The 5,722-nt window shown below is 46.6% G+C and overlaps 2 pseudogenes; one reads left to right on the top strand and one right to left on the bottom strand.

Annotated features, from left to right (window-relative positions):
* Window positions 1–1,039: 1,039 nt before the first annotated feature.
* On the bottom strand, window positions 1,040–1,158 carry LOC134970644 (5S ribosomal RNA; annotated as a pseudogene).
* Window positions 1,159–1,561: 403 nt separating this feature from the next.
* Window positions 1,562–1,680, top strand: LOC134970632 (5S ribosomal RNA; annotated as a pseudogene).
* The last annotated feature ends 4,042 nt before the right edge of the window (window positions 1,681–5,722 follow it).

Below are 5,722 nucleotides of genomic sequence, written 5' to 3'. Positions count from 1 at the left end.
GGGCCGTCTTAACAGCAGTGTAGGCCCCTGGGCACAGCAATGCACTGGGCCCCCTACCTATCCTCCAGCGGTAGGGGTGGGGGGTGCCCTCAGCGGCAGCTTTGATGTCCTGCGGGCGGTAGGGGGTGTTTTATCTTCCGCTGAGCATGTAGGACCTGGAGCAGTCATTTCTGCTAATTACTCCTTTACTGCACAGATGAGGCTAAACTGTAGAAGGGGGCATTGGGCTGAATGAAGGGTGGCAGGGGGTGTTTAATACGTAGGGGATGGTGGACAGTGGGATGGTCTTAATATTCATAATTTTCCGGTGGGAGAGCAGCTTACTTGACTGCAGATATCTCCAGTTCCTGAAAATATATTTCTTAGCTTTGAATGGGCTAAAAACACTAAAGAGTCCCACCTTTCAGGAGGTACTGGGGACACCTTTCAGGAGGTACTGGGGACACCTGTCAGGAGGTACTGTGGACTTGGGGATCAGAGTTCAGGTGCCAGAGCAATTCACAGATGAAAATATAAAACTTCATATTAGGCGTGTGGAGCTGAAGCAGGGACCAGCTGCTGGAAGGCTGATATCTCTGGTTCTGGGCATAGTAGAGACAAGCTGTCAGTGTCCACTGAAAGGGGAGAGTCCCAGCTTTTGGATTATACCTCACAAAAACTCTAAGTCAGACAGAACCTGAGATATCTGGCTGGGAAGAGCAATTAGGTAATAAGGAAAGGAGAGAAAAAGAAAAAGTGACCCTTATTGGGAGCACTCACTCTTGGAAACAATTGAGATTAAGAATATGCGTAATGAGGTAGATATTAAAACGTAACCTTTAATTATTTTTGGGATAAAATAAGAGTACACAAGAGATTATTGTGTTTAAAAGTATGATTAAACAATCTGAATCATGGGTTTGGAATTACGACTGTGAATATATAGATGAAAACATATGTATAAGGCAGAAATACGGCACAAAGTGCGGCAAAACCAAAGCACGCCCGCCAGGTATTGATTTCTAAGGTTGTTGCAATAGCCAAAGTATTGCCGTCAAAAAACCTACAACACCTGGTATTCCTTAGTGGTCAACCACCTAAGTACTGACCAGGCCCAACACCGTATTGCTTCCAAGATCGGACGAGATTGGGCATGTGCGGTGTGGTATGGTAGTAGGTTTAAGATTGATGAGGCAAAAACCTGCAGCTGGTATGCAGCTATTAAATCCACCATGAACCTGGTTATTGTGATGGGCAGATGGTCTCTTGAAAGAGAAACATATGTTTGACCGTCATTGCACCAAATTGCACCCCAATTGTATAGGTATACGGAGGTTTAAATCGTATGGTCAATCGGTTTTGCCAACTGGAGCCGCCTGTATGTTGCTTTTTTGTGCTGTACAACATAATTCCAAATGGAGTTTTCTCGTGAAAAGACCCTTGTTATACTGATGACATGCCAACAAGATTAATAAACATCAAAACATAAATTCAAGAGACCATCTGCCCATCACAATAACCAGGTTCATGGTGGATTTAATAGCTGCATACCAGCTGCAGGTTTTTGCCTCATCAATCTTAAACCTACTACCATACCACACCGCACATGCCCAATCTCGTCCGATCTTGGAAGCAATACGGTGTTGGGCCTGGTCAGTACTTAGGTGGTTGACCACTAAGGAATACCAGGTGTTGTAGGTTTTTTGACGGCAATACTTTGGCTATTGCAACAATCTTAGAAATCAATACCTGGCGGGCGTGCTTTGGTTTTGCCGCACTTTGTGCCGTATTTCTGCCTTATACATATGTTTTCATCTATATATTCACAGTCGTAATTCCAAACCCATGATTCAGGTTGTTTAATCATACTTTTAAACACAATAATCTCTTGTGTACTCTTATTTTATCCCAAAAATAATTAAAGGTTACGTTTTAATATCTACCTCATTACGCATATTCTTAATCTCAATTGTTTCCAAGAGTGAGTGCTCCCAATAAGGGTCACTTTTTCTTTTTCTCTCCTTTCCTTATTACCTATGTAATAGACCCATGGGAGCACCATCGACAATCACCTTTTTCTTCTACCTATCAAAGAACTCACTGTTCAATGGTAGACGGTGATAAATTCCGGAAGTTTTTCTGGTTAGTCGGTCTTCTTGGAAACACATACAAATTACCTATCCATTTAACATCACTTAGTCCTGTGCGGCATCCTTAACCCAACTTTTTACTGGGAAGAGCAATTAACAGGCTCAGATGGGGACCACTACTTTCATGTTGGATATCTCCGGTTCCCCAGGGCCGATTTTCAAAAATCTGGTACCCCTGGAAAGAGGGGACCCTCAGCTATCAGGCTAGGGCCCTTATACTCTTGGGGCCCTTGGGCAAGAGCCCATTGAGCCCATACGAAAAGACGGCCCTGACTGTGGAGCCGCAGGAAACTTCATCACCCAAGCTGCAGTAGATAAGTTTCGTTTGCCTGTCTGCGAACTCTCATATTCAGTCTACATTACTGCAGTGGATGGAAGCCGAATTCCCAAGGGCCATATCTCTCACCAGACCAAGCCAGTGGTGCTGGGAGTCGGGTTCCTGCATTCAGAACTAATCAAACTTCTAGTTATTCCTCAGGCAACCCAAGAGATCGTGTTGGGTATGCCCTGGCTCCAACTACATAATCCGCGGATTGATTGGTCTACGTTACAACTTACTTCCTGGGGTTCACATTGCCGTCAGTCCTGTTTAGCTCAAGTCTGTCCTATAAGGTCTTCTGAAGTCAAAACTAGAGATGTGCACCGGAAATTTTTCGGGTTTTGTGTTTTGGTTTTGGGTTCGGTTCCGTGGCCGTGTTTTGGGTTCGAACGCGTTTTGGCAAAACCTCACCGATTTTTTTTTGTCGGATTCGGGTGTGTTTTGGATTCGGGTGTTTTTTTAAAAAAACCCTAAAAAACAGCTTAAATCATAGAATTTGGGGGTCATTTTGATCCCAAAGTATTATTAACCTCAATAACCATAATTTCCACTCATTTTCAGTCTATTCTTCACACCTCACAATATTATTTTTAGTCCTAAAATTTGCACCGAGGTCGCTGGATGACTAAGCTCAGCGACCCAAGTGGCCGACACAAACACCTGGCCCATCTAGGAGTGGCACTGCAGTGTCACGCAGGATGGCCCTTCCAAAAAACACCCCCCAAACAGCACATGACGCAAAGAAAAAAAGAGGCGCAATGAGGTAGCTGTGTGAGTAAGCTAAGCGACCCTAGTGGCCGACACAAACACCTGGCCCATCTAGGAGTGGCACTGCAGTGTCAGGCCGGATGGCCCTTCCAAAAAATACTCCCCAAACAGCACATGACGCAAAGAAGAAAAAAAAGAGGCGCAATGAGGTCGCTGTGTGACTAAGATAAGTGACCCTAGTGGCCGACACAAACACCTGGCCCATCTAGGAGTGGCACTGCAGTGTCACGCAGGATTGCCCTTCCAAAAAATACTCCCCAAACAGCACATGACGCAAAGAAGAAAAAAAAGAGGCGCAATGAGGTAGCTGTGTGACTAAGATAAGCGACCCTAGTGGCCGACACAAACACCTGGCCCATCTAGGAGTGGCACTGCAGTGTCACGCAGGCTGGCCCTTCCAAAAAACACTCCCCAAACAGCACATGACACAAAGAAAAATGAAACAAAAAAGAGGTGCAAGATGGAATTGTCCTTGGGCCCTCCCACCCACCCTTATGTTGTATAAACAGGACATGCACACTTTAACCAACCCATCATTTCAGTGACAGGGTCTGCCACACGACTGTGACTGAAATGACGGGTTGGTTTGGACCCCCACCAAAAAAGAAGCAATTAATCTCTCCTTGCACAAACTGGCTCTACAGAGGCAAGATGTCCACCTCATCATCATCCTCCGATTCATCACCGTGTACATCCCCCTCCTCACAGATTATCAATTCGTCCCCACTGGAATCCACCATCACAGCTCCCTGTGTACTTTGTGGAGGCAATTGCTGCTGGTGAATGTCTCCACGGAGGAATTGATTATAATTCATTTTAATTAACATCATCTTCTCCACATTTTCTGGAAGTAACCTCATACGCCGATTGCTGACAAGGTGAGCGGCGGCACTAAACACTCTTTCGGAGTACACACTTGTGGGAGGGCAACTTAGGTAGAATAAAGCCAGTTTGTGCAAGGGCCTCCAAATTGCCTCTTTTTCCTGCCAGTATACGTACGGACTGTCTGACGTGCCTACTTGGATGCGGTCACTCATATAATCCTCCACCATTCTTTCAATGGTGAGAGAATCATATGCAGTGACAGTAGACGACATGTCCGTAATCGTTGGCAGGTCCTTCAGTCCGGAACAGATGTCAGCATCAGCAGTCGCTCCAGACTGCCCTGCATCACCGCCAGCGGGTGGGCTCGGAATTCTGAGCCTTTTCCTCGCACCCCCAGTTGCGGGAGAATGTGAAGGAGGAGATGTTGACAGGTCGCGTTCCGCTTGACTTGACAATTTTCTCACCAGCAGTTCTTTGAACCCCTGCAGACTTGTGTCTGCCGGAAAGAGAGATACAACGTAGGTTTTAAATCTAGGATCGAGCACGGTGGCCAAAATGTAGTGCTCTGATTTCAACAGATTGACCACCCGTGAAGCCTTGTTAAGCGAATTAAGGGCTCCATCCACAAGTCCCACATGCCTAGCGGAATCGCTCTGTGTTAGCTCCTCCTTCAATGTCTCCAGCTTCTTCTACAAAAGCCTGATGAGGGGAATGACCTGACTCAGGCTGGCAGTGTCTGAACTGACTTCACGTGTGGCAAGTTCAAAAGGTTGCAGAACCTTGCACAACGTTGAAATCATTCTCCACTGCGCTTGAGTCAGGTGCATTCCCCCTCCTTTGCCTATATCGTAGGCAGATGTATAGGCTTGAATGGCCTTTTGCTGCTACTCCATCCTCTGAAGCATATAGAGGGTTGAATTCCACCTCGTTACCACCTCTTGCTTCAGATGATGGCAGGGCAGGTTCAGGACTGTTTGCTGGTGCTCCAGTCTTCGGCACGTGGTGGCTGAATGCCAAAAGTGGCCCGCAATTCTTCAGGCCACCGACAGCATCTCTTGCACGCCCCTGTCGTTTTTTAAATAATTCTGCACCACCAAATTCAAGGTATGTGCAAAACATGGGACGTGCTGGAATTTGCCCAGATTTAATGGACACACAATATTGCTGGCATTGTCCAATGCCACAAATCCACAGGAGAGTCCAATTGGGGTAAGCCATTCTGCGATGATCTTCCTCAGTTGCCGTAAGAGGTTTTCAGCTGTGTGCGTATTCTGGAAAGCGGTGATACAAAGCGTAGCCTGCCTAGGAAAGAGTTGGCGTTTGCGAGATGCTGCTACTGGTGCCGCCGCTGCTGTTCTTGCGGCGGGAGTCAATACATCTACCCAGTGGGCTGTCACAGTCATATAGTCCTGAGTCTGCCCTGCTCCACTTGTCCACATGTCCGTGGTTAAGTGGACATTGGGTACAACTGCATTTTTTAGGACACTGGTGAGTCTTTTTCTGAGGTCTGTGTACATTTTCGGTATCGCCTGCCTAGAGAAATGGAACCTAGATGGTATTTGGTACCGGGGACACAGTACCTCAAACAAGTCTATAGTTGGCTCTGCAGTAATGATGGATACCGGAACCACGTTTCTCACCGCCCAGGATGCCAAGGCCTCAGTTATCCGCTTTGCAGCAG

Source organism: Pseudophryne corroboree, chromosome 11 (assembly GCF_028390025.1).
Source record: "Pseudophryne corroboree isolate aPseCor3 chromosome 11, aPseCor3.hap2, whole genome shotgun sequence".
In the NCBI taxonomy this organism is placed as follows: Eukaryota; Metazoa; Chordata; class Amphibia; order Anura; family Myobatrachidae; genus Pseudophryne; species Pseudophryne corroboree.
This window is presented reverse-complemented; position numbering and strand designations above follow the sequence as displayed.